General features: G+C 43.8%; 1 long non-coding RNA gene across 1 annotated transcript in view; it reads right to left on the bottom strand.

Annotated features, from left to right (window-relative positions):
* Window positions 1-11,276, bottom strand: part of LOC138468071 (uncharacterized) — a 250,933-nt gene extending 239,657 nt beyond the window's left edge. Inside the window, exon 1 of the long non-coding RNA XR_011268195.1 lies at window positions 10,945-11,276. This is a non-coding gene — a long non-coding RNA (uncharacterized lncRNA). The remainder of the gene's footprint in view (window positions 1-10,944) is intronic.
* Window positions 11,277-13,471: the final 2,195 nt, after the last annotated feature.

Raw genomic sequence — 13,471 nt, 5'->3', positions numbered from 1 at the left:
GGGTTCCCAGGGAGATAAGGTATTAGACGTGCTGGAGATGTACCATGTTCTGAGATGGGAATAGCAGGAGGTGACTGCAAGGACAAGGGAGCTATTCGTGGGTGCCACAATGCCTGGTATACTGAGAAGACTACTGTGTTACCAAGCAGGGGTGGACTCATCATTCACATTCAGTCCCTGATTGGGTCGTATTGGGGGTATGCAAATCACAATATGGTCCACACTACCTTAACCAATAACTAAAGTGTATTAGTGCAACAAAGTACCTGAGTATAACGCACCAATCAAATTAGTGTTGTGCACTATGACACATTAGGTCATTTCTGAAGGCTTTTCTTGAACAATGGGGAATGTGGAATTATGGTGTGAAACTAATATGCATAACGTATGTTAATTGTGGTTTCTGCTACAAAAGATGTAACCTGAAATGTTCAAACAAAGTTCTAAGTTTTGTTTTCAGTTCCACAAGGATTCATGGAAGCTCCTGGTTTTATTTGCATGTAATAAACTTGTTTTCCTCAGAAAGGGTATACTGCTTATTTTTTTTTATTTTTTTTTCATAAATCACTTTTTTATTTTATTTAAAATTTGTTAATTTGTTTTAGGTAGCAAAACTTAATTTACACCTTTACAAATTTTACTCACAAACAATAATCATCTTTTACAAAATACACATCTTAAAATCCTTATCACATAATAAGACATTTTAAATACATATTAGAGGCCCACATAACATACAAAACAAAACAAAACCACCACCCAGCATGCATTAGACATGACAAAAATTATTTACAGTCATAAAAAAGCAAGTGAGAACATAGCTGGGAGATAGAGAGTAACGCAAAATGAAACGATCAGCACAAGACATTCCAATTATAAGGCGAATGCTAATTAATTTTTAGTGGAGCGAGTCAAAAACGACCCACTAAGAATGCCATTGTTTAGTGGAAGCAGGTACACCTCAATTAGCAGAACAAGCCTGACAGTTGCAAGTATGATGGTATTAGAGTTTCCCTGCATACAACGAAGCCAAACTAAATGGCATTCAAAAGGTGAATATGAGGATAAAAATGCACCCAAACAGCATCGCCTTTGTTGCTCAAAAAACTTGCAATGCATAAACAGATGTTCTAGGGATTCTATCTCAGCATGTTCTAAGCAGCATCTGCAAAAGTCCCACTGCCCCAAGTCCCTATAACCAGACCAGTTCTTAATATGGGAGCCGGTATGGACAAGATCCAAACGGAAGCGCATGTAAGTCCTTCTTGCAGCATTGTCAGGAAAACACAATAGATAGGGGAGCCGAGGAGTAACTGCTGCCTAAAGATAGCTTAGGAACTGAATGAGGAATAGCCACCAATCAAATCTGAATTGCGTGCCCAGGCATTTTTAAAGAAACGAGATTTTACTTTACGCGGTGAGTCAATTAAATCCTGCTGGGACATATTCAAAGATATTAAGATGGCATATATACCTTCTTTGAATTCCACAATCGAGACGGGACACTCATAAGCGAGCATTGACTTAAAATCCTCATACAGGGAATTTGGAGGAGGAGAAATCATTTTACTAAAGGTAGTAACCATCCGCCAGAGATATTTGTCAGCTAAAGGATATAGACCTAGTTCATGTAAAATGATGGCATTTGGTAGATAACCTGGTAAACCTAGGATCTCTTTCCAAAGTTTGCCTTGTAGAAGATTTAATAGAGGCCCCAGCTTCATCAGACACACATCAACGGCATAAAGTAAGATGGGCTCTACTTTCATAGTGTAGTATTGTAAGAGGGGCATAAGTGAATATCTACAATGCCTTCGAAAGATAATTCTCATTTGGGTGGCCAGTGGGTTCAGCTTGGAATTCAACACTATGCGCCATCCATCGACAGACATCCTATTCGATAGGTGATAACCCAAGTAAACAATCTCTTCTTTTCTCATGACAGATTGTGTGCCAATCACAAAGTTAAACCTGGGTATTTTTTTGTTGTTGCAGTAAACACAATAATATGAGATTTAACTGTATTTATAGTCATATTGTTCAACAAGCAATAATCATGAAAGATCTTAAGTTTATTTTGGAGGCCAAACGGAACCCTATCGAATAGAATGACGTCATCTGCAAAGGCCAACCAATCAAGACGTAGCTTGCCCAAGACTACCGGAAATGAATTAGAACCACTCCAAATTTTGTCTATGTCGGCCAGGTAAAGATTAAATAATACCACCGCCAGATTACATCCCTGTTTGACACCAATGCATGTGGGGATGTTGTCAGTTAAGAGCCCATCAGAGTTAATACGGACCCTATATGAGGTATTACAGTGCAAGGCAGCAATTATTGCTACAAGCGCAGACGGAATACCATATGACAACATTTTATGCCAGAGACGAGTTCGTAGTACATTATCGAAGGCGGCAGATAGGTCCAACGATGCCATATAGATTGTGCCGTTTGACTTGGAGTGCGCATGCTGCAAAAGATGGGCAAGAATCGAAGCATTTAACTGCGTGCCCATTTCCCGCCGAAAACCAACTTGTGCTTTTGAAAGGATATTTGAGGCACGTAGGTGTGCTTCCAAGTCACACAAAACCAATTGTGCAAACTTTTTTGCTGCAGTATCTATTAAGGCAATTGGCCTGAAGTTTAGCGGGTTACTTAGGGCACCCTTTTTGTGAAGTGGAATTACTATTGCCATCAACCAAGATTGCAGGATTCTACCAGTTTTATAGATCAGCTGATAGCGGGCAAGCAAGTACTTAGCCCAAAAATTGGGATCATCCTTGAAGACACATGCGGGAAGCCCATCTGGACCAGCCGCCTTCGAAAATTTCAGTTGCAAAATTGCCCATATTATGTCTTTGACATCCCAGGGAAAAACCCTTGGGCAGGGCAACTGCATGTCAATTGATTCAGACTTGGAGTGAATTTCCGGCAATGCGTATTTTTGACAAAAAAACTGCTCCCATTCAGCACCAGAGATGATAGCAACCATTCGTTGATCTGTCTTACCTGTCGGATTTCTTAGAAAAGACCACAAATCTCTGGATTTTTTTTTGCATAACAGCTCAATCATATGTTGATTGCTACGTTGTACACGGCCTGTCGAAGAGTCTTTAATTGCTGTTTAAAGCGAGCTGCAATAAAAAAAAATTCTCTCACATAATTCGGCAAGTTATAGGACGTAGTTCTTAACTTATGAAGGTCCCTATTTTTTTGCTTTTTTAAATCTGCAACCAGAGCCAAATTAGGGTGGACATCCTGCGGGTAAACCATAGCCTGTGAGTCTTTCACTAGGCTAAGCAAGTGCCTGTGGATCATCAATAAGTTTATTTTATTGATTGTTTCCTCATTACCAACCGACAGGTAGTCCTCATGGCACACTAGGAGGTCCCTGTGCAATAAAAACACCAATTTCCTACAGCCTGATGAATTCCATTTGACAGAGATAGTACGCCTGTCGCTTGCCCCCAATACAGCAGGGGCCGAGGCTTCATATGCATCAATCCTTAAATGAAGACTCGAAAACAGCATGTAGTGATCGCTCAGTCCCAGATCCAGAATGGAAATTGGGTCGAGCAGACCAGTACACACCCTTGACGCCAATAAGTAATCAATGAGAGAAGTGGCTGTTCCACGCTTCCAAGAAATTTTGATGGAATGTGGCGCAAGTTGAATTGGATAAATACCCCATGCTTCAAAAAAACTTGTCCATTGTTTGCCTCTATAAAACGCTTGGTGGATATATGGTGAGGAATTACAGGAAGGCCGTGTAGCATTATAGAGTTCTAGATATGAGTTCAAGTCGCCTCCTATCACAATTCCATGATTTGGACAGGAAACGAGTGCATGGCCTAAAATTCGATCCAGTTCCTCTAAAACCAAGCGCAACTTCACCGCGTGCGGGTTCCAATATATGGACAGCAATAACAAGGACGGAACATTTCTATGCTCAAATGACAGTTCCACCAATAAGCATGAGTCAGAGTAATCCAATAATGAAGACACCATCTTCAACCCATTGTTGATAAGGATAGCAATGCCACCAGAAGGGCGACCTGTTTGGACACGACGAGCTGGGACCGAAAAACAAATATATCCGTCTAACACTACATCGCCTAGAGCCATCGTTTCCTATAAAAATAGAAGATCAGGTTTTAGCTCAAGCCCGACACGCCCTGTGCCATGCCCCGAGGTTGCTTATACCACAGCAATTCCAAGAGGCAACGCTAATACGACCCAATTATGAGTCAGGAGAAGGATTCTTCATGGCTACTGCCACTTTTATCAAGGGCTCCAACCAAGATAAACTGCTAAGCGCTTGCGTAAGCGAGGCCAATTGAAGAGACAGTTGGTTAGCATCGACTCAAAAGGAATTTGAGCTGAACCTTCTGAGCCTTCTTTTTGGGGGGCAGGTACCCAATCGAGAAAGGCCCAGGCACTCTCCATGTCTGCAAACCAACACGGCACAAGCCCAATAGAGTGAAAGTCATCTGAGAACTCCAAAAGCATATTAGATATAATTTGCGATTGCACTCTACACAACACTCTGTGGTTATTGTGGGCCGCTAGTTTACCCAATCAAAGTCCTTTGATGAAAGATTTCTTAAAGCTGGAATCTGAAAGAATGAATTCATCAAAAATGACCTATTAATACGAGCAGGGCCGATGATCTCAGGGTAGCTAGTCCAGCCAAGAATTAGTTTCATGTCCCTAGGAATTTGCGAAAAGGACAATGTGTCATTTATGGCTTCTACAAAAGGTGATTGTGGACATGACACCTCCTCAATGGGGAGAGGGCACGCCGGAATCAAAGAAACCTTGACAACCTGGGGTTGTGGGGTATTCACCCCCTGTTCCTCACTTTCGACGGCGAGAGTTGCCGATGTAGGGGACTCAACTGCCTGACCTCCAACAGACGGTGCCAAGGGCAAAGAGACAATCGCTGAATTTCAAATGGGAGCTTCTTTTGATTTTACAGGGAGCTGAACAAGCACCTTTTTAGATTCGATATCAGGAAAAAAGGAGTGAAGCTGAGGTTGTGTCTTTGTATTTGGAGTCATAGGCATGGCACGGGATGCAATTTGGACATTGCACTTTTCAGGGCTGCAATCTGTAAATGTTTTTTGCTTTCCTCGTTTAAGTCACACAGGTCCAATCCCAAATCATCTTGATTATTTATGTTTGTAGGAAATACAAGTACCCCTGCATCTATTAGCACCGGCGTTCGAGGGACAGAGGGTGCCTTAGTTGCCATTTTCCTCTGCATGGCCTTTGTTTGATTTAGTCGTTTTTGGGCTCTTAGGAAAGACTTCCTTGCCTTACGAGAAAATGTCTCCCTTCATGCACAACAGGGCCCTCGTCAGATTCCGGTGGAAAAATAGGAACCACGGGGGGACAAGAGAACTGGTCATCGATAATATCTGTCAATATAGAGGGACTATCCGGAGGAGCGGTAATCCTCTCCATAGTTTTGGTTTCCTCACCTAGGCAGACCAACGGATCTAAGTTATGGGTCACAACCAGCTTATGGAGAAGTTGTTCCACCTTCAGAATACGATCGTGTTGGAGTTTGGCTACTACCAATAGATCGATAGCCTCAGCATCACCAAGCCCCAATCCAACCAACTTATCACCTTGCACTACCTGTGAGTAGGATCTTTGAGGCGGGGGAAGAGGCAGATTCCCAGAGTCAGTTTGAGAGCCTTGTGAATGAGTGGAGGTGCAGGTCAGAGGAGGTTGCAAGGCGGACCTCACACTCACCAACATTTTTTTCAAATTGGGCCAGATAAAAGGGCTTGGATTGTTCTTCTGCAAAGATAAAACCCTCCAATCGAGCCATCTTGTCTTTCATGAATGCAAGAGAGCCCTGCATTTCCCTTATAGAACAATGAGTAAGCTCATGTCCCTTGCCCAACAAGTTAAGAATCCGCAAAAATACCGGGAAACTCAAGGGATCAGATGGCTGGATGGTGGCAGAAGAATCAACCGGGGTGGAGGCTGATCTTTCATCCCCCTTTGGGGCTGACAAGTCTGCTTCCTCATTACCTAGGGCGAAGACATCTAATCCTAATGGCAGAGAATTTCAAAAGAGCAGTCCCTCGTCAACCTGAAAATTGGAGTAACCAGTGGCTGGACCACCTTCCAGCCCCCTTAACGGAGTAACTGAGGGGACACTTGCAAGATTACAACATTTTTTGCTGCCCTTTCCCAATGGCAGGTGGAAGTGCACTTGTTCCTGAAAGGGAAAGGAACATGCAGCTGGAGAAGAGGGACCCAAATAAAGCCGCACTGTTTTACCTAATTCACTCACAATTGTGGGTGCCAACATTGAAGTATCAGATATAGGGGGAAGGCCTTCAAGATCATGCAAAGGGGATAACTTTAACAGAGGATGGAGCTACTGTTTGAGAACTCTCAAGACATCCCTCATGAACCTGGTCACCAGCCATCTCCTCTGAGAGGTTAGACATAGATAAAAATGACTTTTTATCCGTAGGTAGCAGAGGGAGAGTAGGGCTAAGGATTTTATTCCCAGCGTGTGGCTTCTTAAATTTCAGTAAGGGACCTGCTTTACCACCACTTCTTAAAGTTGGGCTCATGCTCAACTGCTGTAGACACCGCCAATACGAATGTCAAAGGAGGGCTCCTGTATTTAAATAAGTCAAGAGCAAAAGAAGAAAAACATAGCCTGCCACAACAGCCTAAGGGGGAACACTAAGTGACCTCCTCGTCCTTCTTAGCCACGCTGTGCGTCGGCTAGGGCTAAAGGAACGGTTTAAGTGCCAACATTAAAGAATGAAGTAAGTGGGTATAATGTGTTTGAGGAAGTTGCTAGGCACTTTTGAAACCGCCAACTAGATAAACAAAATAGACAGCAACCCAACAAATGAACATGCAATAAGACCTGCTGTAAATGTAGCCAAAATCATTTCCCCCAAATAATTGAGGACATAAGAATTACTGCCATCACAAACCACTTATGATGTAGACTGAGCACATCGAATCACCTAAATGGCCGCACCAAGCCCCCAAGATCAAAGGCAATGAAGCCCGCAGTCTCCTGTGGGTGCGGACAGCCAAAAGGTGAAAAATCGGGCCACCAAGAACCAATGGGTACCCGACTTATGACAATACCCCCTGAAATAGGAAATAGCTTGCCAAGTGGAAATGATATGAGCAAAGGCTATAGCGCCTTTTCTAAGCACACAGCAAGATACTACCCACAGCAGACAAGTAAAACAAAGGGCACATTGGTATAGTACTACGCGCACTCTACAGACCAACGCAGGGCTCCCCGCGACCCGCGAACAGCAAACAGTACTTGTCAGTACTTTGCTGGTGTGCGGCGCGGGTGCGCGGCGGCATTGGTAGTTGTAGAGGCAGGGCGGGCATCACAGAGCGCAGGGGCGGAGCCTCCCACGCAAGGGACCCCTTAAGGAAAAGGAGAGAAAATGGGGTATTAGCAGAGACTCCTGTGAGGCAACACTGAGGTAAATTAACTAAACGAAGGGAGGTCCAGAAAGGGGGAGTGCCAGGGGGAGTTCCAGTTCAATGATCAGTTCAATGGGTCGAAAAATCACCTCCACAATCCGACGAGGCCCCTTAAGGAAAAGGAGAGAAAATGGGGTATTAGCAGAGACTCCTGTGAGGCAACACTGAGGTAAATTAACTAAACGAAGGGAGGTCCAGAAAGGGGGAGTGCCAGGGGGAGTTCCAGTTCAATGATCAGTTCAATGGGTTGAAAAATCACCCCCACAATCCGACGAGCAGGAAAGGCAGAAAGTGTGTTTCACACTAAGATGTCCTCCAGCCGGACAATTGGTTTACAGATCCTCCAGGCTGCACCACCAGAAAAAAGCAAGCGTAGCGCGGGATGACAGCAAGCGCTTTAGGGAAAATCCAGCAGCAGGAGACAGACGTGGAGCAAACCACAGCAAACAGTACTTGTCAGTACTTTGCTGGTGCGCAGCGCGGGTGCGCGGCGGCATTGGTAGTTGTAGAGGCAGGGCGGGCGTCACAGAGCGCGGGGGGGCGGAGCCTCCCACGCAAGGGAAACCTCCAGAATCCGACGAGCAGGACAGGCAGAAAGTGTGTTTCACACTAAGACGTCCGCCAGCCGGACAATTGGTTTACAGATCCTCCAGGCTGCACCACCAGAAAAAAGCAAGCGTAGCGCGGAATGACAGCAAGCGCTTTAGGGAAAATCCAGCAGCAGGAGACAGACGTGGAGCAAACCACAGCAAACAGTACTTGTCAGTACTTTGCTGGTGCGCGGCTTATTTGACACTGCTTATGTGACACTCTTGATTTTTGTTTTTATCGATCAGGTTTTGGAAAGAGAGTTCCCAGATGTCCTAGCCATTGCCTTGGAGGTGTATAATGAGTCACACCATTAGGTTAATATCATTTATGAACGACTGGATGAGTACCAACAGCCTGAAACTCGACCGAAATCTCAGATGACCGAACCCTTACAAAGTGGTTAAAAACTTGTAACTTTTAGTGGACAGCGACTTAACGCTCAAACCACAAGTCAAAACAGTAGTAAAGATGTGTTTCTTCCACCTACACACAATCAAGCGAATCCAACCTTTCCTCATCTACCAATATAGAAGACTCACCGCCATCTCCCTTGTCAAGTCAAGAATAAACTATGGCAACTGCATCTATCTCGGAGTGCTAGAATACCTCACCAAAAAACTACAATGAATAAAGATCTCTGCAGCAATACTACTCCTGACACTCACTAAGATAAAACACGTGACACCAGCACTGAGAACCATACATTGGCAACCAGTCAAATAAATAATGTTCTTCAAAACAATCTGCATAGCCCACAGAGCAATCAACTGCCAAGGAGAAGAAATTATACAAGGAAAAATCTCAATCTGCAAACCAAAGCAAAAACTAAGGTCCAGCAATAACATTCACCTTGAACAAAAACAATACTCAAAGCAGAAATTTCACAGATCAGCCTTCTCCTCCATGTCGACAAAACTTTGGAATTCACTCCCTAAGGAAATGCAAACAACAGAAGATCCCCTAAAGTTTACGAAACTGCTATCGACATGGCTCTTTAACTCACCGATCTAAACTGGAAACACCTTTGAGGAAAAGGAACCAAGAAAAGGCAAGAGAAAACATCCAAAACAACTGAAACCTTTTGATCCAAAACCTGCATACCCAGAGGAATAAAACAATTAACGCAAACCACCATATAAGAGTGTTTTCTCTGCTAGACCAATGTAATCAAACAGAGAAAATCACACAAAGCCCACTACTAACCGTACTAAAAGTATTACAATAGCCTGCTTACTCACTCTTAAACACAAAACAACTAAACACACACACATACTACTATGGCAGCAGAAAAATAAAACCACCACAAACTGCACACCCTCTGCAACATCCATCTAAACCCAACACACAACTGAAAACTGGAGTACTCACACACAAACCATCCCACATACACTCATACAACAAACACCACCTAACCTCTACCAACCACACACCCAAAAAACCAGCACACAGTGACCGGTTTCTGAACTTAAGCCAACACCAGCACATCAAAGCTCCCGAGCGCCCTACCTCTCGATTCCACTAACCAAGCTCCCAAAACTCTGATCCCTCCTTCATATTCAGATCTGCCAGAGAGAATGAAGACCAGGAAAGGGGCAGCTGTGCACAGACAAATCACAATATCATAACATAACATTTACAACAGACTATGGAAAGCACCGGGAATTAATGTTCTGTATACTCCTGAGAGAATTATCAGCAAATGGATTCGAATTTATAAACAAAGAGGTGAAATAACATGTCTTTTGATGGGTGACTTAAATGTACAGTTTAAATTATTGCTAGATGTTATGACTGATATCTTTTATCAAGAGGAGCTTGCATTAGATATTCCTGACACTAAAACCCTAGAACCCCAAAAAAGAGCATTGTTTAGCCCTATAGGTAGCCCATTTAGTGGTTAGAATGGGGCTGAGAGCCTTAAATGGAAGACATAGGGAGGCCAACGTACACAATAGTAGGGCCCTCTAGTTACATCAACAATATCATGATGATAGATACTTCATCATGACACTATATGAGGTCATTCAAGATTTTAAGTCATGCCGGGAGTAACAATGATCCTCTATTGACCTTATTTAATATCCCTAACTTGAAGTCTCTTGCTGTGGTAAATCCAATTCCTCTATTGCTTACCAAAAAATGGAACTCAGACAGGTGGAAAACTCAGATCTAAACATTATCTTCCCAAAGTTATATCATGAATTATAACCAATTTTAGAACTGATATTGTCCAATGAACAGGATAATGTGGAACTAATAATTGATTTTTTGTCTAAAGTAACCAACATTGTTTTTAATTGCTTTTCTAATCCACATATTGTGATTAAGCACTTCTTCACTTGTAGGAAGCCCTGGTGTCATAAGGACTGTCAATTGCGTAAACAACAGTTGCTGGCACTGGTTAAGGGAACTGATTTGAAAAGTAAAAATGAGAATTCGGCAGCCCGCTGAGAACACATGGAGCTAATACTGAAGAAAACATAGGCCCATGCCATTACTAACTGGGAAAAAACTTAAAGTAACTCTTGAGAAAACAACTCAAAAGGATTCTGACAGTTTGTTAATAAATGGCTAAAAGGCTGGTATGAGTATTTTGCTAATCTCTATTAGGTCGATAGATTTGGCTTCTGAAAAGATTGCCTGCCATAGAAAAACCCAGTAACAACTCTGCTTTTGTGCTTTCTGTGTAGGAGATTAAACTATACAGAATTGGTAAGAAATCTGGGACAGCACTCTGCCTAGATCATATACACACTGTTCTCCTTAAATACGAAGGGCACGATTCATGGAATAATCTATGTGGAAATCACGCGCAAGTCCCCGTTTGTCGGTTCATGGAACACAATGCGCGGGGCTTACCTGGGACTTGCGAGGAATCTGTGCCGGTCCACCATGTCATTGCGACCCGATGAGCGCCTTGCATGAGACTCCAAGAGAAACGCCGGCTGGGCCTGCACAGCCACCTTAAAAGGTGACAGAACACATGGAATGAGGAAGAACAAGCGACAATTTTGACATTACGAGGGCCATACCACCGTCAAACAATCACACTGCCCATATGCGCGCAAAACAAACATATTCATGGAATTGAACAGGGAAGGGTGGCGTGCGAAAAAGCATGCATAAATCCACAAACACCTACACCGCGCAATAGCAGGCATAAACGTCAATGCCCACACTAACAACTGCATAAAAAGCACACACAATCAACAAACGTACGGCTAAAGCCACGATGATTGCACCATTTGTTGCAGCAGTCATCCAAGGACACCGCAGGAGGAGGAGGCTGGCCAGGGCCCAGACCTTCCACCCAAGGACCAGCCTTTTTAGGATGCCTGATGACCAGATCTATGGCAGGTATGGGTTCCCTCCTATATCATCCACAATCTGGTCACAGAGTGGGAAGATGACCTCACATCACCCACCATGTGCTCGCATGCACTGATGCTCTTGCAAAAGGTGCTCAATGTTCTGGATTCTTTTGCCACTGGCTCATTCCAGCGGACCACCGCCATAGTAGGTGCATCTCCCAGGCCATGCAGTCACGCTGCTTACACCAGGTGTTGGCAATCTTAAGTGCATGGCCTTCTGTCTGCCGGTATATTGAAATGTCTAGAACACCAGCAGAAAGGCAAACAGTGGTCCAGGATTTTTATGGGATGGTGCACTTCCCAAAAGTGCTAGGTGCCATTGATTGCACCACCATTGCTCTATGTCCACCTCAAGCAACAGATCACATCTACTGCAACTGGAGACATTGGCACTCCATGAATGTTCAGGTTGTGCATGATGTCAAGGGCATTATTACTGTAGTGTATGCCAACTATCTTGGCAGCACACATGATAGTTACATCTTCAGGATTTCTCAGCTACACCGGGCCCTGGAAGCTGGGAAACAAGGCAAAACCTGGCTCATTGGTGATTATGAACGGCCATGCACATGCATGCATGTTGCAGCCAGACCAATAGGCCCTGTCAACAAATGACAGTGACAACCATTCTCACCTCTAAAGATAACAGTGCCTACCCTCTGAGCATGTACATCATGAAGCCCATACGCAACCCTAACACACCTGCCGAGGTAAGGTACAACACTGCCCATATTGAAACTCAGGGTATAGTGGAGTGCACATTCAGAGTGCCCAAGTCACGTTTCCACTCCCTTGACCACTCTGGTGGTGTGTTGCTATATACACCACCGGTGGTCTGGAGGATCATTGTGGCAGCATGTGTCGTGAACAATGTTTCAACATGGCATGACATCCCGGTGGACATGGTGGTGGCACCCCATCCACACCCACAGGAACATCGCTTCTGTATGGCTGGGCAAAGGGCACATGGAGAGGCTGCACGTACCCAGTATGTGCAATCTTATTTCACACAAAAGCCTTCCCCTGTGGAATGCGAACAATCCTGCCAAATACCAGGTGCCATTCAATGATGACAATGGGCCAATCCACTGTGCCCACACAACCACCCAGAGAAAGTGCCCTTGGAAGTGTGAATTTGTGTGCATCCCTTATTAGAACTAAAAATAATGTTTTTTTTGTGTTTCCAAAAGAAACACATTGAAGAAGGTGGACACCACTACCACCATGCCAACCATTTCATGAAATCACCCATTTTGGCACCAAAAAATCCCATAACACTAACATATCTGTCAAATGTGTAAGCAGTGATGAATCCAGAAACATCATGTCTGAGCTGCAAGCCATACATGGCCCAAAAATTAACATGGCCACAAAATACAAGCATAATGACATCTAGCTGCACACATGTCCTAGAATGTGCATGATGTGCACACACATGTCCATATTGTGCGGGTGTAGAAAAGCAGATCAGTATTGATCAACAGCTTATTGAATTAGGCAACATAGCCACATTAAACCCCATCCCAAATAAACTTTTTACAAGAGGTAATTTACAATTGTGACAAAGAGGACAACACACCAGAATTGCCACATCCAGATATGCAGCAACTAAAATAGCCATTCTATAACGATAAAGATATATGCACATCTTACCTGTCCCCTTGGCATGCAGTCGACAGTCAAATTTCATCCCATGAAATAGCCATCATTCCCTGGCGGAAGGATCTACAGACAATGAACAAAATGAAACAGAGTGCAGCTAACACATCCATGCACCAGAAAACTGAATACCCACGGGCCCCACTTAGTGACATACAACACATGCAAAAAACAACTCAAAAGACAACCATCAACATGTGTCCCACCACACATGCAGCAACACCATCACCCTGCATGCAAATCAAACACACAAAACACACACACTGACAAACAAAAATACCCACACTTCCTGTCCCCCTCAATTACATGCAGCAAATGTGCATGTCACATATCCCCATTCACAAGATGATGGCACA

This window comes from Ambystoma mexicanum, chromosome 4q, assembly GCF_040938575.1.
Source record: "Ambystoma mexicanum isolate Mex_15411 chromosome 4q, UKY_AmexF1_1, whole genome shotgun sequence".
NCBI lineage: Eukaryota > Metazoa > Chordata > Amphibia > Caudata > Ambystomatidae > Ambystoma > Ambystoma mexicanum.
This window is presented reverse-complemented; position numbering and strand designations above follow the sequence as displayed.